General features: G+C 42.9%; 1 protein-coding gene across 1 annotated transcript in view; it reads left to right on the top strand.

Moving 5' to 3' along the window:
- Positions 1-112: 112 nt before the first annotated feature.
- ZBTB38 (zinc finger and BTB domain containing 38) overlaps positions 113-22,940 on the top strand; it is a 166,967-nt gene continuing 144,139 nt past the window's right edge. Inside the window, exons 1-2 of the mRNA XM_063610671.1 lie at positions 113-246; positions 14,124-14,237. The gene's annotated coding sequence lies outside the window, so the exon portion shown is untranslated. The remainder of the gene's footprint in view (positions 247-14,123; positions 14,238-22,940) is intronic.

The following is a 22,940-nucleotide window of genomic DNA, read 5'->3' as shown; positions in this document are numbered from 1 at the left end:
AGGCGGGCCAACCGGGCAGGGCACAGGGTTTCTGAAGCGATAGACCGGTAGGCGGTTTCGCCGGGCGTCTACCTCCAGGGGTCGTTCGTGAGCCAGAGAAACCCGGACTTAGGAAGGGAGGGGCCTGGCCACAGCCCTTCCGCTGTTGGCTGTGGATTGCCCTGGTTCCCAGCGCGTTCTCTCTCGTGAGCCGAGCGAGGAAGGTCAGACAGAACCTGGTCCACCACGTTTGTGTCTTTCCGCAAGGTCAGACTTTTACTGATGCTATTCCAGTCATAAAAGCCAGGAGATACATGGAGTTCCCAAGGAGGCAATTCCCCTAACACTACCCGCTTACTCGGTAGTCAGAGCCATAGGCACACAGGCTTCAGCCACTACACAAGTCAGTATTGCAAAGCATACAAAACAGTATACTTAGTCAACATGTTAAATGTTGTAGATTAAATATTCCACATCAAGCAGGGTAACATTTAACATCAAGAGCAAAGGAGATAGATAGGAAAAGGGGTTAACAAACTAGTCCCAGGAGAGACAAGGTGTCCTGGCCTCAGTGTCTTGCAAGGAAGAGTCTTTGATGTGGGCAAAGCCTTAGGCAGCAGATGCCGGGTGTTTATCATGGGCGACAGCAAGGTAGGGTCTGTTAAGACGGCCATTTAGAGCTAGAGAAGTCCTGCTCTTTTTATGGCCACGGGGGTCTTCTGGTGACGACTGATAGTGAAAGAGTGTGCCTGTTTATGCCCGTATTTGGTTGAGTACACTCTTTTTTGGTTAGGCGAACATCGGGACTCTGTTGGCATGATGCCTTTTGAAACGTAAAGTGGAGTCTTTTGCTAAAATGGAGTTCCTTATGTCAAGGGCGTTCTATACTCTCCCTCTGCCTGCTCTGCCTTTGCCTTTGGCTAGTACTTGCTCTCTGCCCACCTCTTGGTGGCTCTGGGGGTAGAGGCTGGTGGCTAGATGGTGTGTCCCTCGCCCTTATCTCCAATCCTGCATTGCTTATCTGCCACTTGGAGGCAGTGACCATCTTGACTCTAAGAGCCAAACCCACAGAGCCCCACATGTGCGTTCCACAGCTCTTCTACTTCTAGCTGTGGCTGTCGGAGGAGGGGCTACAGGCGGTGGAGACAGGTGTGGACAGTAGCTGGGGGGTGGCGGGGAGATCTGTGGCTCCTGATCTGCCACCTCTGTTCCCAAGAAGATAATTTTCCTGTGGCCTGGGCTCATCTAGCTTATATTCTCAAATGCCTGAGTTCTGTTGGTGGCTGGCCTTCCTCCTCACTTCCTCCACTCCCAGCCTCATCCCTCAGACCCCAGCAATGGGCCCCATGGCATATTTTCACCTTTCTCCTTTAGAGCTACTTAGAGGACCTGTCGAGAAATGGGTGTAACTGGATGGGCTAAAACAAGGATGAGGCAGAAGCAACTTTCCGTAAGACATGCCCACCAGTGTGCCATGTCAGTTTACCATAACCATGGCAACACCCAGGAGTTTCCGTCTCTTTCCATGGCAATGACCCAATGACCCAGAAGTTACTCCCCTTTTCCTAGAAAATTCTGCATAACCCAACCCTTAATATGCATGCAATTAAAAATAGGTATAAATATGACCATAGAACTGCCCTGAGCAGTTACTCTCTGCCTATGGGTTAGTCCTGCTCTGCAGGATCAGTCATGGAGCTGTAACACTGCCACTTCAATCAAGCTGTTTTCGGCTACCCTGCCACCAGCTAGCCCGTGAATTCTTCCCCGGGCAAAGCCAATGAAAAAGCCACATTTTGTGGCTCTCCTGTCCTGCATCACAACCGCTCCTAGGGAGCTACAACCACTGGTAACTCAGTGTCTTCTAACAGTTTCATGAAGTACAGGCTTCCCAGAGGTGCCTGTCCCTTCTCCCATGTTGCTCCATGTTACCACATTTCCTACCTGGGTAGACCAGTGGAGGTCCCTGAGATCCTTTTAGGGAATCTGCAAGGTCAAAACTGTTTTCACAGTAATACTAAGTTTTATTTGCATTTTTCACTGTAGTGACATTTACGTTTAAAATCGTAGGTAAAACTGCTGGAACCTTGGTGTGATTCAAGGCAGTGGCACCAAACTATATTGGCAGTTACTGTATTTTTCACCAGTATACTTGTAGGGGAAGGGGATGGGAAAGCCAGTTCCACTTAATGTCCTTAATGAAGCTGTAAAGAGTATTCATTTAACTCCATTTTGAGCCTTGATTACATGGCATTTAAATATTTTGTGTGACAAATGGGAAGTGTGCATAAAGCAAGTCTGCTGCACACCAACGTATTATGTCCTGAGGAAAAGCAGTTCTGTGCTTGAGTTCATAGCTGAACTACACCTTTTTTTCTGGGAAACACCTTTTTTTTTCATTGTATCTTTGCAAACTTTTATTTATTTATTTTACTTTAAGTTCCAGGATACATGTACAGAATGTGCAGGTTTGTTACATAGGTATACATGTGCCATGGTGGTTTGCTGCACCTATCAACCCATTATCTAGGTTTTAAGCCCTGCATACATTAGGTATTTGTCCTAATGCTCTCCCTCCCCTTGTCCCCACCGCCGACAGGCTCCAGTGTGTGTCGTTCCCTTCCCTGTGTCCATGTGTTTTCATCGTTCAACTCCCACTTATGAATGAGAACACTCAGTGTTTGGTTTTCTGTTCCTGTGTTAGTTTGCTGAGAATGATGGCTTCCAGCTTCATCCATGTCCCTGCAAAGGACATGAGCTCATTCTTTTTGATGGCTGTATAGTATTCCATGGAGAGTATATGTGCCACATTTTCTTTATCCAGTCTATCATTGATGGCCATTTGCGTTGGTTCCAAGTATTTGCTATTGTGAATAGTGCTGCAATAAACATACGTGGAAAACACCTCTTTTACTTAATCAACTGATAGTATGATTACTTGGACCTGGGTATTTAATAGACATTTTCTAAAAAATAAACAAAATAAGCTAATCACTTCAAAGGAAACAACTGACATTATTTGATGCCAATGAGAAAATTTGAGTTTTCAAGAAACAGGTTAGAATTTTGAAAAACGTATCCAGTCTGGACACGGTGGCTCACGCCTGTAATCCCAGCACTTTTGGAGCCAAGGAGGACAGATCGCTTGAGGCCAGGAGTTCAAGACCAGCCTGGGCAACATGGCAAAACCCCGTCTCTAAAAAAAAATTAGCTGAGCGCGGTGGTGTGTGCCTATGGTCACAGCTGAGGCTGAGGCAGAAGGATCACTTGAGCCTGGCAGGTCAAGGCTGCAGTGAGCCACGTTTGTGCCACTGAACTCCAGCCTGGGTGACAGAGTGAGACCCTATCTCAAAAAAGAAAGAAAAAGAAAACATATCTGCCACCACGAGCTTAACAACATCCCAATACTTAAAAAGTTTTTCTGATGAGCTTGGTGATGGTATCAACAAATGTGATTTTAAAAAATATTGAATAATGAAATGTGCCAACATTTAGAAGATCTGCATAACTCCATGTATTAGGTATATATTGTTACATAACAAATTATCCCAAAACATAGTGACTTAAAAGAACAAACATCTATTATCATACAGTTTCTGTGGGTCAAGAATTTGACCAGGTGGTTCTGACTTCAGGTTTCTCCTGAAGTTGCAGTCAAGGTGTCTGCTGGCTGTTGTCATCTAAAGGATTAACTGGAGATGGAGGATCTGCTTTCAAGATGCCTTACGTACATGGCTCTCAGCAGGAGGCCTCGTTTCCTTGTTGATTGTTTGCAGGAGGCCTCAGTTCCTCACCACATGGACCTCTCCACAGGGCTTTCAGTGTCTTCATAACATGACAGCTAGCTTCCCCCAGAGCAAGTGATCCGAGAGAGAGAGAGAGAGAGCAAAATAGAACCCTCAGTGTCTTTTATAAGCTACCCTTAGAAGTCATGCTTTGTCACATTCTATTTATTAGAAGTGTCACCAGAAAGGAGTTCCGATCCAGACCTCAAGAGAGGGTTCTTGGATCTCATGCAAGGAAGAATTTGGGGCGAGTCTACAAAGTGAAAGGAAGTTTATTAAGAAAGTGAAGGAATAGGCCAGGTGCAGTGGCTCATGCCTGTAAACCCAGCACTTATGGAGGCAGTCGGGTGGATCACTTGAGGTCAGGAGTTCGAGACCAGCCTGGCCAACATGGTGAAACCTCGTCTCTACTAAATATACAAAACTTAGCCGGGCATTGTGGCACACATCTACAATCCCAGCTACTTGGGAGGCTGAAGCATGAGAATTGCATGAACCCAGGAGGCAGAGGTTGCAGTGAGCCAAGATGGCACCACTGCACTCCAGCCTGGGCAACAGAGGGAGACTCTGTCTCAAAAACAAGAAAAAGAAAAAAGTGAAGGAATAATGTCTTCTCCATAGGCAGTATTAAGTAAAGGAATAAAAGAATGGCTACTCCCTTGGGATTGCTCATTTTCATAATTATTTCCTGATTATATGCTAAACAAGAGGTGAATTATTCTTGCCTCCCCATTTTAGACCATATAGGGCAACTTACTGACGTTGCCATGGCAAAACTGTCACAGCACTGGTGGGAGCGTAGCAGAGAGGATGACCAGAGGTCACTCTCATTGCCATTTTTGTTTTGGTGGGTTGTAGCCAGCTTCTTTACTGCAACCTGTTTTAGCAGCAAGGTCTTTACTACCTGTATCTTGTGCTGACCTCCTGTCTCGTCCCGTGATTTAGAATGCCTAACTTCCTGGGAATGCAGCCAGCAGATCTCAAGCCTTATTTTACCCGGCCCCTATTTAAAATGGAGTTGCTGTGGTTCAAATGCCTCTCGATGGAAGTAAGCCACTATGCACAGCCAACAGTCAAAGACAGGAGAATTAATCTCTACCTCTTTTTTTTTTTTTTTTTTTTTTTTTTGAGATGGAGTCTTGCTCTGTCACCCAGGCTGGAGTGCAGTTGCATGATCTCAGCTTACTGCAACCTCTGCCTCCCGGGTTCAAGGAATTCCCAGGCCTCACCCTCCTGAGTAGCTGGGATTACAGGCACCCACCACCACACCTGGCTAATTTTTTGTATTATTAGTAGAGACAGGGTTTCACCATATTGGCCAGGCTGGTCTCGAACTCCTGACCTCGTGATCCACCCACCTCAGCCTCCCAAAGTGCTGGGATTACAGGCATGAGCCACTGCGCCCGGCCTAAGCTCCACCTCTTAAAGTGAGGAGTATCAAAGAATATGTGGACATATTTTAATAACACTGCACTTAATGAACCAGTATTTTATTCATGATGGTACAAAACCATGATAGATGGGTAAGAAAAAAATCTATTCCAATTGCAAGACAGTCCAATAGATTTTTAATGTAATAATAACTCAAGAAGTTCATGGATGTAGTTCTGATTCCACTTTGCTTCTAAACACTAACAAGCTATGTATTTGTTGAGTTTTGGTATAGTATCCAAGAATAATATTCACAATTGCCTGAAAAGCTGTTAAAATAATCTCCCCATTTCCAACTACATATCTCTGATAGGCCAGATTTTCTGCATATACTTTAACTAAAGCATCAGAATAGACAGGAACGTGGAAGCTGAGATCCCAGCTGTCATTTATTAAGCCAGACAATTAAAGAGATTTGCCAAAGAAAAATTTGATATATTGGGCCTGAATGTGCATTGTTTGGCTGTAAAAAATTTTATGCACATTTCACAACTTCCTGAGTCTGTCTCTGCAACATATTTGTGACTTTTTCTTTTTTAACAGATGGGGTCTTGCTCTGTCACCCAGGCAGTGGGGCAGTGGCACAATCATAGCTCACTACAGCCTTGAACTCCTGGGCTCAAGCAATCCTCTTGCCCCAGCCTACTGAGTAGCTAGTATTACAGGTGCATGCCACCATGCCTGGCTAATTCTTTCTATTTTTGAGAGATGGGATCTCACTATGTTGCCCACATTGGTCTCAAACTCTGGTCCCAAGTTGCTGGAATTACAGGCTTAAACCACCACATCTGTTTTGTAACCCGAGAGCCTCCAGACCTCTAGCCACATACTCGATCTCAATGGATTCTTGCGTAATCTGTCTCTCCCCTAGGGTCAGGCAAGACTATCATCATTTGTCATACATACATATACAGCGTCTACCAGATTCTCTCACAAAAAAAAGCCCTCATGAATAGATATATACTGGGGTGGCTGCCATACCCTGAATCCACTTTAGACCACGTTAGGAATTCACCTGAGCACCTTCTAAATGGAAGTCCGCAAGAGGCATAAAGGTGGCCTCACTACACCATGGTTGAGTGAGTGGACCTGCTCCCAGTGTGATCACCGTATGTGGTTCCAGGGTCCCTCCCTCTCACCAAAGGGCCTTTGGGCTAGGAAAGCAAATTTCTCTTAATATAACTCTTAGAAATTCATAAATCAAAGACAAGTTTCCTTCTCTTAATGTAACTCTTAGAAATCCATAAACCTGTTACCAGTTGAACATCCTAATCCCAAAATCTGAAACCCAAAATGTTCCAAAATTTGAAACTTTTTGAGTGAACATATGATGCTCACAGAAAATACTCACTGGACATTTTGGATTTTCTATTTTCAGATTAAGGATGCTGAACTAGTAAGTATAATGCAAGTATTCAGAAACCTGAAAAAGTCCAAAATACTCCTGGTCCCAAGCATTTTGGATAAGTGATACACAAGCTATAATAAAATTATTTTTATTTTTATTTTTTTATAAACAGGGTCTCACTCTGTCACCTAGGCTGGAATGCAGTGGTGTAATCAGAGCTCACTGTAGCCTCAACCTTCTAGGCTCAAGTGATCCTCCCGCCTCAGCCTTCTGAGTGTCTGGGCATACAGGAGAGTGCCACCACACTCAGCTCCTGTGATAATATTAGAGAATTAAATAATTCAGTTAACAAGATTAGTAGATACTTGAACAAAATTTGGGCTTTGCCAACATGGAAGACAGGGCATGACTATTAGGTAGGCACAAAAAAATGCCTGCTACAATTCCCTGTATATATTTAAATTATTTCCATAATAAAATATATTGCCTATGTGATTAAAGAAGGAAAGAAATAAGGTAATGAATATGAGGGGAAAATAGAAATATAAAACTAAGAAGTGATGTCATATTTTGAGGTATTTAAGAAGACAGGAAGACATGCTGGTAAAATAAACAGACTAATTTGCTAAAAGCCAATTCAATGATTGACCAATTCACCACATTTACTTGCTCCTTTTACTTATTTACAAGGTTTTTGGCAATTCATACTGGATGGTATTCTTTTAACAGTTTTTGAACATTTCTGCAAAATATTTGTTGGCCAGTATTCCTTTATATCTGTATAACAGCATTTTAAGGAATATTCAATCTGTCTCAGCCCAATTAGTTAGAAGACAAGGTATATGTAGGAGAAAAGTAGTCACAAGATAAATAAAAAATAAATCAGTAAGAAAAAGGCAACCCAACTGAAAAATGGAAAAAGAATATTAACAGGCTGTATTAGTCTATTTTCACACTGCTGATAAAGACATACCCAAGACCGGACAATTTACAAAAGAAAGAGGCTTAATGGACTCATAGTTCCACATGGCTGGGGAGGCCTCACAATCGTGGCTGAAGACAAGGAGGAGCAAGTCACGTCTTTCATGGATGGCAGCAGGCAAAGAGAGCTTGTGCGGGGAAACTCCCCTTATAATACCATCGGATCTCATGAGACGTATTCACTATCACAAGAACAGCACGAGAAAGACCTGCCCCCATGATTCTGTTACCTCCCACCAGGTCCCTCCCACAACACATGGGAATTCAAGATGAGATTTGGGTGGGGACACAGAGCCAAACCATATCATTCCACCCCTGGCTCCTCCCAAATCTCATGTCTTTATATTTCAAAACCAATCATCACTTCCGAACAGTCCCCCAAAGTCTTAACCCATTTCAGCATTAACTCAACAGTCCACAGTCCAAAATCTCATCTGAGACAAGGCAAGTCCCTTCTACCTATGAGCCTGTAAAATCAAAAGCAAGTTAGTTACTTCCTAGATACAGTGGGAGTATAGGCATTGGGTAAATACAGCTGTTCCAAATGGGAGAAATTGGCCAAAACAAAGGGGCTACAGGCCCCATGCAAGTCCAAAATCTAGCAGAGTGGTAAAATTTTAAAGCTCTAAAATGATCTCCTTTGACTCCATGTCTCACATCTGGGTCATGCTGATGCAAGAGGTGGGATCCCATGGTCTTGGACAGCTCCGCCCCTGTGGCTTTGCAGGGTATAGCCTCCTTCCTGTGTGCTTTCACAGGCTGGCGTTGAGTATCTGCAGCTTTTCCAGGTGCACAGTGCAAGCTGTTGGTGGATCCACTATTCTGGGGTTTGGTAGATGGTGGTCCTCTTCTTACAGCTCCACTAGGCAGTGCTGCATTAGGGACTCTGTGTGGGGGCTCCTACCCCACATTTCCATTCTGCACTGCCCTAGCACAGGTACTCCATGAGGGCCCTGCCCCCACAGCAAACTTCTTCCTGGACATCTAAGTGTTTCCATACATCCTCTGAAATCTAGGCAGAGGTTCCCAAACCTCGATTCTTTTTTTTTTTTTTTTGAGACGGAGTCTCGCTCTGTCGCCCAGGCTGGAGTGCAGTGGTGCAGTCTTGGCTCACTGCAAGCTCTGCCTCCCGGGTTCACGCCATTCTCCTGCCTCAGCCTCTCCGAGTAGCTGGGACTACAGGCGCCCGCCACCACGCCCGGCTAATATTTTTGTATTTTTAGTAGAGACAGGGTTTCACCGTGGTCTCGATCTCCTGACCTCGTGATCCGCCTGCCTCGGCCTCCCAAAGTGCTGGGATTACAAGCGTGAGCCACTGCGCCCGGCCCCAAACCTCAATTCTTGACTTCTGTGCACTCACAGGCTCAACACCATATGGAAACTGCCAAGGCTTGGGGCTTGCACCCTCTGAAGCCACAGCCCAAGTTCTACATTGGCTCCATTCAGCCACAGCTGGAGTGGATGGGATATGGGGTGCCAAGTCCCTAGGCTGCACACAGCACAGGGACCTTGGGCTCAGCCCAAGAAACCACTTTTTCCTCCTAGGCCTCCAGACCTGTGATGGGAGGGGCTGCCATGAAGACCTCTGACATGCCCTGGAGACATTTTCCCCATTGTCTTGCAGATTAACATTCGGCTCCTCATTATGTAAATTTCTGAAGCCAGCTTCAATTTCTCCTCAGAAAATGGGATTTTCTTTTCTAACGCATTGTCAGGCTGCAAATTTTCCAAACTTGTGTGCACTGCTTCCCTTATAAAATTGAATGCCTTTAACAATGCCCAAGTCACCTCTTGAATGCTTTGCTGCTTAGAAATTTCTCCCACCAGACACTCTAAATCATCTCTCTCCATTTCAAAGTTCCACAAATCTCTAGGACAGGGGCAAAATGCTGCCAGTCTCTTTGCTAAAACATAAGAGTCACCTTTGCTCCAGTTCCCAACAAGTTCCTCATCTTCATCTGAGACCACCTCAGCCTGGATTTCATTGTCCATATCGTGATCAGCATTTGGTCAAAGCCATTCAGCAAGTCTCTAGGAGGTTCCAAACTTTCCCACATTTTCCTATTTTCTTCCAAACCCTCCAAACTGTTCCAATCTCTGTATGTTATCCAGTTCCAAAGTCACTTCCACAATTTCAGGTATCTTTTCAGCAATGCCCCCACTCTACTGGTACCAATGTACTGTATTAGTTCATTTTCACACTGCTGATAAAGACCCGAGACTGGGCAATTTACAAAAGAAAGAGGTTTAGTGGACTTACAGTCCCACATGGCTGGGGAGGCCTCACAATCATGGCTAAAGGCAAGGAGGAGCAAGTCACATCTTACATGAATGGCAGCAGTCAAAGAGAGAGCTTGTACAGTGAAACTCTCCTTATAATATCATCAGATCTCATGAGACTTTTTTCACTATCATGAGAACAACATGGAAAGACCTGCCCCCATAATTCTATTACCTCCCACCAGGTCTTTTCCACAGCACATGGGAATTCAAGATGAGATTTGGGTAGGGACACAGCCAAACCATATCACAGGTAATTACAGAGTCAGAAACACAATTGGACAACCAACATATGACAGCATTTTCAACAATACTAGTATTCAAAAAATAATAAAGTAGCAGTGCAGTAAGATGTTTATTTTCACAAAGCATATTATCAGATAGTTAAAGAAGGTATTTCTGAGATCAAGTCTTTTCATTGAGTTTAACGTTGATGTGCATGTAAATTGGTGCAGCATTTGTGGTAGGCAATTTGGCCCCCTTATCAACATTAAAATGCATGTGTACACTTTGAGGTAGTGGGGAGCTGGGGAAGAGTGGGAGGGGCTAGGGGAATGGGCACAATGGGAGGTATTAAAGGACTGGAATGTAAAGAGGGGGATGTGTGGGGCCAGGAGGGATTTGGAAGAACTAGGATTGATTGGAGGAGGGGGAGAGGAGATAAAAGGCACTTAGAGGGACTGGTGGAAAAAAAAAAAAACAAATGAGAGGGATTGGAAACAACTGGAGAAACTTAGAGGGACAGGAAAAGAAGGGGTGGGACTGGCAGGGACTACACATGTAAAATGGAAACAACTGGCATTCAGCAAATTGACCTACAGCCACTGGCAAATGGGACCTGTTCACATTGACCAGAGTCCCTCAGGAGAATGAGGTTTGTTAGCAAACAGGAAACATTGATTTTCAGAGTGGTACTAACTGTGCTTTGCAGAGTTCTTTTACTTCCTGTCATCTTGACTCTATTATTACGTTGCATTTTGCTTCTACAAAGCAGCCTGAGCTCTTTGAAGACTCCTTAGTCTGAAGCCTCTGATGGCCAATGGTCTGCATCTTTCCCATGTGCTCCTGAGGTACAAAATGGACATTTCAGCTGCTTTTAATAGAAACTCACTATGTCACTTATAAAACTCAGGAAGCTGTCCCAAATCCTGGGAGGATATGAAAAGAGGCTCACTCTGCAGTCAAGTGCGGGTATGCCTAAGGTGTGCAGGTCCCAAGACTCTCCCACTTCTCTCTTTGTTTGGAGTGGGCATTCTTTTAAGAAGTGGAGGACCGTGTGGTCACTGGCTTCCTTAGTGGTGAATCATAGGGCAATCAGAGAGCAGGAATCTGCAAAGGGGCGCTGTCATGTGCTGAACTGTATCTCCTCAACGTTTATAGATTGAAGCCCTAGCCTCCAGTATCTCAGGATGTGACAGTATTTGGAGGTGGAGCTTTTACAGAGGTGGTTAAGTTAAAATGAAGCCATTAGAGTGGTCCTTAATCCAATATGACTGGTCTCCTTATAAGAAGAAACTTGTACACAGAAGAGATACACTAGGGACGTGGAGGCACAGAGAAAAGCCCATGTGAAGAGGCAGCAAAAGAGTGGCATGTGCAAACCAAGAAGAGAGGCCTCAGAGGAAGCCAGCCCTGCCAACACTTTGATCTTGAACTTTCGGCTTCCAGACTGTGAGAAAATACATTTTTATTGTTTAAGCCACCCAGTCTATGGTGTTTTGTTATGACAGCCCTACCAGAGGCTTGAAAGCCTATAGGCTTAGGGTCCTGGGAAAATAAAAGTTAATTCGAGTCCTCCAGTTAAATGTTATTAGGAACTATTTGCAAATACCTTCTTTAAGTATAGAAGAGGCCCCTGCTACACTCCCATACACATTTTTACTTTTTGTTTAGGAAGTGTGGAGCTTGCTGTTACACTGCCCTAAAAGTTCCTGGGTTGAGCTGGTTGCCAATAGTAAGTTGGTAAAGAAAAATAGGGATGTCTGGCCAATTAGGCTGGGTCTTTCAGTTATCATATCTTCTACCCCGGCTAAAGGATTAGTCTTGGGCTTTGTAGATTCAAAAAAAATTTCAGTTGAGGCCTAAGTAAGTAATTTACACACTAGTTCTAAGTAATTAATTGGAATTCACTGATTAACAATGAGAACCATATTTTTCAAAAATACTGAACTATTCATGGTAGACTAGTCCTAAAAAATCTTTTCCCATTAGGAAGAGCTAAGTGAAGACAAAAAAAATTTACCTTGGAAGGATCCTTGTGACCCTTGTCCAACTGAAAGATCACTTCCTCAGGAATGCTTTCTCTCAGCTTCCTGGGGAGCATTAGATTGCCTCTGCTCTGAGATCCCAAGGAACCTTCTGTCAGAAACCTCAACCCACAGTTTTTTAATTAGTTGAGTATAAGCCTGCATTTCCCATTAGACTGTGAGCTCCAAGAGGAAAGGGATTGTGTCTTACCTATCAAGTTATATTAATAGTATCTAGATTTAAAAAGGAGGCTGAGAATGGTGGCCCACGCCTGTAATCCCAGCACTTTGGGAGGCCGAGATGGGCAGATCACTTGAGGTCAGGAGTTCAAGACCAGCCTGGCCAACATGGTGAAACCCCATCACTGCTAAAATATAAAAATTAGCTAGGCATGGTGGTGTGTGCCTGTAGTCCCAGCTACTCGAGAGGCTGAGGCAGGAGAATCACTTAAACCTGGGAGGTGAAGTTACAGTGAGCCAACATGGCACCACTGCACTCCAGCCTGGGCAACAGAGTGAGACTCCATCTCAAAAAAATAAAATAAATAAAATAAATAAACAGGAGAGTGAATGAATGAATGAAATTATAATAGTCCATGCCTATAGGACATGGCTTCCAAATGGACAAGAAGATCAGTCAATCATCCATCCATCCATCCCACCAGTGCTGATGACACGGTGATAAGTCCTTATTCCCTAGCTTTTCCAGACTCTTCAAGGACAATCACTCTTGTACAGGTACTTATTTGTCCTGTACCCTTCTGTTTTGTCTGAATTAACAAATAGTCTTTTCCCTGATTTTATTCACAAAGAGGCCCCTTACTCTCACCACAAAACTATCTTCAAATCACAATACAGCATGAAAAATTTCTGGGAGAGTCTTCTAGAAGAAACGTGTTCTCCATAAACTATGATGCCTGTGAGCTATACTCCCTGATCTGGCCTCCAGGTGTTTAACCCATCTCAGTTTTGGGTTTGCTCACCTCTGTCCACTGACTGCACTTCCTACACATTCTGAATGGGCTGTTACACCCCCAACTCTAATTCTTCAGATTAGAGATTTGAGTGGGGTCATGAAGATTGATGGATATCAGTTAAGCAAAGGACACTGGGTAAATATCGAGCCTGGGAAAGCCAGGAACTTGAGTTCAATTTTTAGAGGTCAAAAATCATAAAGAAATCCGAAATTCAAGAAGCTGATTCCTAGGCAAGTGCAGACATCCAAGGGTTTCATGTTTCCTGTTAGGGCAGGTCTGGAGGCCTCAGTATAGATGAGCCTGAGCCTAAAGATGTGGATGCTTATATGGTCTTGCTGAGCTGAGAGAAAGATAAAAAAGGGACACAACCTCAGACTAGTTAAAAGTTGAAGGGGTAGGTTCTTTGGGCTCTGATATTCCACAGAAACTAGCCAAACTTGGCAGATTCAAGTTTCAACATTGTCTTTTTCTTTGTATAATCCCTATCTACATTCCAGTTGATTTTTCAACATGCCCCCTCCATGTTGCTGAATTTTAAGCTTCATGAGGGCATGTTCACTGCTGTATCCCCAGCACCATCACCTAGAACAGTGGTAATCAACAAGCATTTGCTGAATCGATCATCAACAGATGTATATATGGGTAGATGGATGTATGAACAAATCTGTTTCCATCCATTGTACAGTACATACTCCTGGTCCCCATGATGATTTGTGACTCTCTCTGTGATAGGTCCCTTTGTCTAGCCACCTGCCTCTTGGTAGCTCTGAAGGCCCTTAGTCATTTGGCTCAAAAGCCCTAGCTTTGGAGACTAGCTTCTTATTAACTAAGCCATTGCACCACTTGTTCTTGCAGCCTTAAATTAATTTGAGTTAATTCTTAACTGTTTCCCTTCTGTACATGTGTCATTTAATGGTTTGCCTTTATCTGATTTTCCCCAATTTTTCCTGTGCATTTGTGGTTGTCTACAGAAGCCCTCTAGCCAAGGCCTCGGGCAGCCCTACCAAATGAATATGGGCACTTGAGTTTTCTAGGAGGCCTCTCCTGCTGCCCTGGGTCTCATCCAACTGATATCCATCTAAACATTCCCACCCAGGGTTATTTATGCTAGAGGAAGAAGAATGCCCTTTCCAGAGCCAGTTCTTGGGGAAAAGAGGAACTGTTGATATAGCCAGAGCCCGAAAAGAAGATTACTCTGCAACAGCTAAAGGTTGGTGACATACTTTTTCTCCAACTTAGTGAAAGCTCTCTCTGTTTGCTTTCCTTCTCATGAATTCCATTAGTGTATTTTCTCTAAATGACCCTTGGAACAAACAGATAGGAAAGATTTTAAATCAATAGAATAAGCTTCATGGAGACCAAGAGTTTATCTGTTACTGATTCCCCAGCATCTAGCGTAGTGCCTAACATGTTGATGCTCAATAAATCATTGATGAAGAAAGAAAAGAAAGACAGGTGGAAAGAAGGGCAGAAGAGAAAGAAAAAGGGATTGGAGAATTGGTATGAATGTAAAAAGTGTTAATGTATTATTCAGAAATCATGTGATGATAACAGTCTTGCTTTCAAAGTAATTGGGTATATTATCCCTGCTATCTGAAGTCAATAAAGCAATTGACGTTACTTTGTAAAATGAAGAGTGTATTTATAAAGATAAAATAATAGCAGACCAGCAGAATAACAACAAAAAAGGTATTCTTTGAAACTTAGGTGTAAACAGCAGTGATCATATGTTAAGATAAATTCAAAACTCTGTAACATTAACAGCCATTTGTTCTGTGTCTATGTCAGTTCTCAAAAGCAAACTAAAACAGTGAAGAACTTTATTTTGGTGTACAAACAGATGTCTTATGGATAAATGCAAGCTGATCATGGTGGTGATAGATTTGACTGCAACTGGTCCATTTGGTATTTAGAAAAGGTCAACTAATCAGGAATGATGCACTGAGGAAATTTACAAATATCTAACCTTCCTACCATTGAGCAAAATTAACCACACAGTAATTTAGTAAAGGCTCAAAAATGTTTAATTGTGTGTCAAGGAAAAACATTTCAGTGCAGGGGGAGAATATTAAGAAAATTAGCATTTTTTTAGTATCAGTCTTTCATTTATTTGAGATCATACATTGACACACTTCAGGTCCAGCAAGCCAACTTTAAATGACATACACTGTTCCTTGCAAAAGAACCCACCTACAGTGGAGATAGAAGGGGAGTAATTAAATATAGTTTGTACAGAGTCAGGCTGTTAAGACTAAGGGATTCTTTCTTCAGCAACCCGAGTAGCAACATATATTGAAGTTCTCAAGTTTAGGAAAAGTCACTATATTTGTATACTTCCTTAATTTGGGGAAAATAAAATGTAACCTAGGAGAAAGTATAAAAACATCTCCAAGGCAAATTCAGAAAAATCTTCCTTTTAACACCAGCTTTGCAAATATTGCATTAGTGAAGCATAGAGTTTGGTGAGTTGAAGTGTTTGCTAGACTAACTGAGACTACCACGATTAACACAACTGTAGAAAAGACAAACCAACAAACAAACACATTTGATAATTTAAGCAGACGATGGCTGGTGACTAGCAAAAAAAATAAGTGTACATCTTAGCTGCTGTGGGTTGTTCCTAAAGTTATAATAAGATGATTAAGGTTTTACCTGTGCAATCAATTTTACTTGTGAAACTGACTAATGAAAGTGTTCAGAGAGTCCCAAACTTCAGCCAGTATAATTTTTGCCCCATCTTTTAACCACCTGTGCTGCCATATAACATGTTTTTTCTTTAATTAAAAAAAATGTAACTTAACATTTTTTAAACTTAGTGGATATTGCTATCTAAAATCATCTCGAAGAGGCATTCTTTGGAAAACATGTCAATACCAAAGTAATAACAATAATAATGACAAGTTAAGACTATTTCAAAGTAATTCTATGAGATAGAGACATACTGGTAGAGAAGAAATCAGAATCCTTAGAGCTCATGGGAAAATGTTGAGGTAAATCATATGCTCAGATTACAGTTTGCTCTTTGCAGCTTTATTTAAGAAGCAAGTTAATGTTTACATGACATTGAACTTCAAAGTCCAGGCAATAAGGAGGAAAAGAGAATGAGAGAAAAACAGTTAATGTGCTTTGCCTCCTTGCTCCTCCCAACCCATGGAGAGGCAGGGGGGTTGCAGGGGAGCAGGGTGGGGGACAGGAAACAGCCACTGGAGGGAACCAAAGCAGGGGGGTTAAGGTTTTATCTTATCAGAGTGCAATAATGTTTTATTAAATTGTAAAAATTTATTGTGCTAAGATACAAGTACTATGTTTCCTAACTCACATGACAATTATTCTTGTTAGAGTTTCAGTATCTTTAAATAATAATCCTCTTTTCTACAGTCTTGGTGTGAAACTCTGCACCTTAATTCTCTTTGAAGTGATCCAATCTCTGATCATGTTGTGTTTTTTACAATGACACTCTTGGTTTACAGGAACGAAGTGTTGTTTTTGGAACAAAGTAGGACTTTATTTATCTATAATACAATGAAAAGATCCTCTGCATCATTATTCTTTTCAAGTACTTCCTTTCCAATTCCTCCGTCTTGAGGGGGGTGGTGTCATTATTCCTGACTTTGCAGTTAGGCAGGCTCATTTGTGGCACCAATAGAGCAGACAAAGGGTGAGGCTTTGCCAGATGGACCCCTGGACAAGGAGGCATCCTTCTAGGCCTGCTTCGAAGGGGACCTCCATGCCCGAAGGGAAGTCATTTTACCTGCATTTTAAAATCTCGTGATGTAGTTTTTTTGAGGTGTTTATATTTAGATACATTTAGAAATATTAAGTCCCATAAAAGGTCCCTATAAAGTCAGGCTCTATAGTTGACAGGCCTGTGTGTTCTTAAAAGGGTGTCTGAAAGAAAGGAAAAGAAGCTGAAGAGATGTTCTTTTCAAATGAAAAGGCAGGGTGAGATTTAAAAAGCTGACTGCCTCTTTCCTCAAGAAGGTGGGGCATAACTCCATACTCCTTAAGTGTGGGCCACACATAGACTTCCTTCCAAAGAGCACAGCATGGAAAGGGGGAAAAAGAGAAATCTGACAAACACTATCTTAGCCAGGCGATCAAGGTCAACATCCACAGTGATGATGTTGATGGTCTGTACCTTGATATGATGTGACAGGAACGGCACCTTACCTCTGTGGTCTTCCTCCCCCAAACCCATGACCCCAGTCCAACCATGAGAAAAATGTCAAACTAAAATTGAAGAAAATTCTATAAATACTTGACTAGCACTTCTCGAAACTGTCTGGGTCATCAAGAAAACAAGGAAAGTGTGAGAAACTGTCAAAGCCCAGAGGAGCCTAAGGAGACATAACAACCAGATGGAATGTGGTCACCTGGATGCTTCCTTAGAACAGAAAAAGGACACTAGTTAAAAACTAAGGAAACTGAATAAAGCTTGGACTTTAGTTAATGATACTATATCTGTATTGGCCTGTTAGTTATAAGAAATGCACCATGCTAATGTAATACATGAATAATGGAGGAAACTGGGTATTGGGTATATGGGAATTCTTTGTACTATCTTGTCAACTTTTCTCAAAATCTAAAAGCTACTGTAAAATAGAAAGTTTATTTTAAAAATATCTAAAGCTAATTGCCAGGGAAACTACTGGTTGGAAAACTATTGAGACTCTGTGTCTTCCAATCTTTCCTGAAAACCCTTGAGAAACTTTATAACCACATGCAGAACTCGGTCGTGTCTCTGGTGGCTGCTGCACCAAGATTAATGGGGAAAGATTCTAGTTGTATAGTCTAATGCTTGAAGTTCAAGATGGGAAAGCCAGGAGAGAAGGTAAGGTAATTCATCATTTCACATAATATATTCATCATTCATTTGTTCGCACACTGCTGCACAGAAACAGTGACACACTCTCTTCCAGTTCACCTTCTCCCAGTCTCCTTCATGGACTTCTCTGTCTATCCATGCTTAAAGGTGGTGTTTCTCATACAATTTCATGTGCATAATACATTTTTCTGTCCTCAGCCTCATCTACCACTTACTTGCCAATGACTCTCAGATCTAGAGATAGATCCGCTTGTCTACAGCCATCCCCATTTGAATATCTCACATGCACAGCACATCTGCAATGGCACTTAGCACCTCCTCAAAACTTGTTGAAGCCACTACTCTTTTCTTAATCTCTCTTTCTGTGAATGATGTCACCACCCCCTCATTTACTCAAATCAGAAACTCAACCTGAACTTCTTATCCATCTCAGAAAGCCCCTCAGCTACCAAACTGTGCACACTCTAACTCCTAAATGTTCCCTGGGTCTAGGCCCTTCCCTCCAACCTCAGCAGCTTAGCCAGCTTCTTATCATGTCTCATTACAGCCCCTACCTGGGCTCCTCCAGCCCCCGGGTAACCCTCGCACTACCCACACAGAGCGTCTCTAAAACACAGCCCAACCACACTACTCCTGTGCTGACAACCCTCCAAGGTGCTCTGTCATCCCTGGAATGCAGCCAGGCTTCTCTGCCTGGCACACAAGCCCCTTCTTTCCCCTCTGGTCATTCCCTCCTCATCTCCTTTCATGTTCCCAAATGCACCTTCTGCTTCCACCAAACTACTGGGGATTCCCTTTCCCAATTTTTCCCATGTCCTACTCCTACTTGGTCTTCAAAATTCAACCCAAGCTCTCTTCGGGAGCATTCTCTGAGCCCTCCAGGCCTCCTCCTGAGTGCTCCCATAGGTGCTTCTCCCCTACCTGTCCCCCAGTGATGCATAGCACTGCCATTGCTCTCATTCTTTCATCCAATAATTGGCTAGTCTGAATACTACAAATACAACAGCAAACAAGCCACAAAAGAAAAAAACCCCGCCTCCTTGGAGCTTTTACTCTCTGCACACTGGTTTTCCTGTCTTTTCCTCTTGAAGGTGAGAACCATTCTTTATATGCTTCTTAAGCACTTAGCATAGTGCCCAGCACATCGCCAGTGCTCAAAAATACAGATGAGTATATGAAGGAAGGTCCCTGACTGTGTTCCTCCCATCTTTCATGCCATTCAATGAAAGGAATTAGAGAAATGCCTTCAACATGCTCAGGAAAAATAACTTCAATACATCACTCCATCCCTTCCCACGTCCTTCTCCCAACTTAATTTTATTTCCCTCGGAGCAGCACACGTTTAATGACTCGTGACTGTACATCCTTCTTTGAGGGTCTCCACTTGCCTCTGGAAAGAATAATACTGCCACAAGCAGAGTATTATACATGCTACTTGTTTGTTTTTAATTTTAACAATCAAGGTATATAAGCACAAAGAATTATATTTCTAGGGCAAGACATACAAGTTATAAAACGTGGTGCCATATAGCAGTGATATTAAGGGACCCAGAGGTTAGGGACAGGGGAGGAGAGCAGAAATGGAAGGTTAATTTTCTCATCTTGTAAAAATAGAAGTTTCCAGATACTGCATTACATTTATGTGTCAATAACTAGAATCCTATATTTCAGCCTCTATTGCTTTTCATTGTACAGCCTTTGGTACTGTTTGGATTTTTTTTTAATTAGAAAATTTTAGAAAACTGGTTGGAATAGAAAAATAATGAAGGGTGTCCAGGCACGGTGGCTCACGCCTGTAGTCCCAACACTTTGGGAGGCCAAAGTGGATGGATTGCTTGAGCCCAAGAGTTCAAGACCAGCCTGGGCAACATAGTGAGACCTTGCCTCTATAAAAAAAATTTATATATCTATATATATTATATATATATTCACATATAATTTATATATCCATATATATTATATGTATCACATATAATATATATCTATATATTATATATATCACATATAATTTATATATATTTATGTATGCATGTATTTTATATATATAAAATAATGAAGGAGAGATGACATATTTATTGTGGAAGAAAGGCGGCACAGTCACCAGGAGGTTCTTTGAAGAGTTCCTTCCTCTGGAGTCATGATGGGCACTGGGAGGTGTATGTGTCCAGTGTTGACTATAGCCAGTGGCCTCAGGGAGTGTGTCTGGTCCAGCTTCCAGCTGACAGCTTTCCCATCCGTGCTGAGTCACTGGCTGCAGCTGCAATTGATGCACTCTCCTGACTAAGGGTACCATGGAACGTCCTTTGCCTTTGCCCCCCAGAGCCTTGGGAACAGACTCCTGGAAATTCTGAGCAAGGTGCTAGGAAGTCCATTGCAACCCACTCGCCAGAAAGCTTTCCTCCACTGATAGGGGATGTACGGTGGCTGTCCTTGTCCCTCTGTGTCCCTTTTCTAATGATGTATTCTCATCCACCCTGTGGAGTTGTTGGAAAGAACACAGCCTCTGAAACCAGAGGACCAGGATGAGAGGGTGTTCAGGCCCTCCTTTGTTCAAGGACCTTGTGTCAGACACTCAGACTCTTTATGCTTCTGTTCTTGCCACCCTGCCAAATGCACTGCTGTGGTTTGAATGCTCCCCTCAAAATTCACGTGGAAACTTAATCCCCAATGGGGCAGTATTGAGAGGTGAGGCCTTTAAGAGGTGATTGAATCATGAGGGCTCTGCCCTCATAAGTGGATTAATCCATTCATGGATTAATGGTTAATGGGTTATCACAGGAGGGGAACTGGTGGCTTTACAAGAAGAGGAAGAGAACCTCACCATGCGATGCCTTGTGCTACCCCAGGACTCTGCAGAGAGTCCCCACCAGCAAGAAGGCTCTCACCAGATGTGACCCCTCAACCTGGAACTTCCTGGCCTCCATAACTATAAGAAATACATTTCTTTCCTTATAAAATATCCAGTTTTAAGTATTCTGTTATAAGCAACAGAAAACAGATACATACTTTTCCCATGTCTCCAGATCCTTATAAGGATCAAAGAGAAGATATATGTAGAGTTCCTCTGTCAGCTCAAAAATTATTACTAGAAGCATCTCTTTGAACTTTTGCTTGTAAGATCTTCAATTCCAACTCCATCTCATGAGTCATGACATCAACTCTATATATCTCATTTACTCTTCTGTTGAAGCATGCACCATGCAATGTGTGACACAGGTGAACGTGTGCCTTATGGAATAACATGCCTAAGAGCTCTAGGGTGATTGGGCAAAGTCCTTGGTTATGTTCCTACGTGGAGAATCTATTTCACTCTGGGCAACTACTGGACAAATGCAGGCTACTGATTGTGTAGGAGAGAGAGACAGAGATAGAGCTGGCTAGCCCAAATGTGTCACCGTCAAATTGTGTCCAATGAGGGAATGTCTTACACTGTCGTCCCCATGGAAGTTTGTAGCCTGAGTACAGCTTTCACCCGTACAGCACTGATGCTCATGCCTGCTTCAAGAATGACTGTGTTTGGGTTGTTGTTTTTTGTTTGTTTGTTTGTTTTTTAATTATTGCTCACACACAAATGAGAAGGAATTACTGTATTTTTGTGTAGGTGTTTGTGTTCACTTTGCTGGTTTTAGGAGAGGCTTCAACATGGGGCCATTCTTCTCTGGATTCCTTAGGCTGCAAGTATGTCAGAGTAAGCTGAGGCTGAGCCTGAGGCTGGGAGTTTAGGTGTTTCCCGTTCGTGGGTTTGAGCAGAAGAGGAAAGATCTGAGAAGCGCTGACCTAGCCAGGAGGCTGCTTTCACCAGCCGATGAACAAGTGTCTGGTGATCACGCATCTGTGCTTGGACAGGATTCTTCTGGGAAGGCCTGTGAGTCAGGGCCCCTGGGAGTCCTCGGCTGGGGACTTCAAATGAGTCACTGTGCTTTCTGATGCCTGACAAATAAGTGGAAGATAATGCGCTTGCCTTCAGTCTGGAAGACGTGTGACCCTTTGGGGAAGAAGGTTAGCAGTGGGGAATTGTGTCACCAATGTTTCCTTTTCTGACCCTTGGCCTTTCCTGCAGATCCAAGTCAAACCCACAACTGAGCAGCTTGATGTCTCATTTTTGCACTTATCTTGTTTTTCTTTTTCTTCCTAATACTTTTTTTCCTAAGTTGAATCATTTAGGGCTCTTGATGGCCTCTGAAATGAGTTGAATCTTCCTAGCCTGTCATTCAAATTCTTGCCCCTTCTTATTTTCCCATTGAGAATGCCCTGCTACTCCAACCAAATTCATCAGCTGGTCATTCCCTGAGTGCGCCCAGACAGTTCCACCCTTGCTCACATTTCTCCTCTTGTCTGTGTCTTGTCTGTACACACCTCTTCTCTTTTTATGTAAACCTATTGAAATTCTGCTCCAGTCCCACATACCGGGTGGCCCCTTCCCTAGCTACTCTAGCCCCTGGCAACTCCTCTCAGCTCTGAGCCCTGCAGCCCTAGCCGCACCTCCAAACTTGGCACAGGCTCTTGCCCAGCCACCTCTCCTTTATGTTGGGGATGTGTCTTGTACTTTGCTGTATTTCCAGAGCTTGGCAGGGGCTATAATATGTAATGGGTGCTCCATGATATTTGCTCTAGATAAGGATGAAATGATCTGCCGCCCTGAGCAATGCCCTGAATGCTTGTTCCTGGCACCCTTGGCTTCTAGAAGAGCCTGCAGCTGGAGTGGGGGAGGGATGCCGAAAGAAGAAACCCAGAGGGCAGCTCTGCTTATATATCTTCTGTACTGAGGTTTCAAGTAACATTAGCTTAAGAGAAAAGATTCTGTGCTGAAAATTTGAAAACTACTGGAAACTACTGTTATTGTTTCTACACCTAATTGACAAACTAGGGGAATTCATACCCGATATTCAGTGGCACAGAGAACTCATCAGAAAAGGAAGGATACAGAACAAGTGTGGGCATTTTACATGGCACCAGGAAAAAAATACCTGTCCTGTAGAAAGGGGTTTCTTAAACAACAAACTTGCCAAGACCATCTAAATTCTAGAAGTTTGCATTTTGGGTCTCAAGAGGTCACAAGTGATTGAAGCTCCACAGTGAGTTCTACAA

This window comes from Symphalangus syndactylus, chromosome 10 (assembly GCF_028878055.3).
Source record: "Symphalangus syndactylus isolate Jambi chromosome 10, NHGRI_mSymSyn1-v2.1_pri, whole genome shotgun sequence".
Lineage (NCBI taxonomy): Eukaryota > Metazoa > Chordata > Mammalia > Primates > Hylobatidae > Symphalangus > Symphalangus syndactylus.
This window is presented reverse-complemented; position numbering and strand designations above follow the sequence as displayed.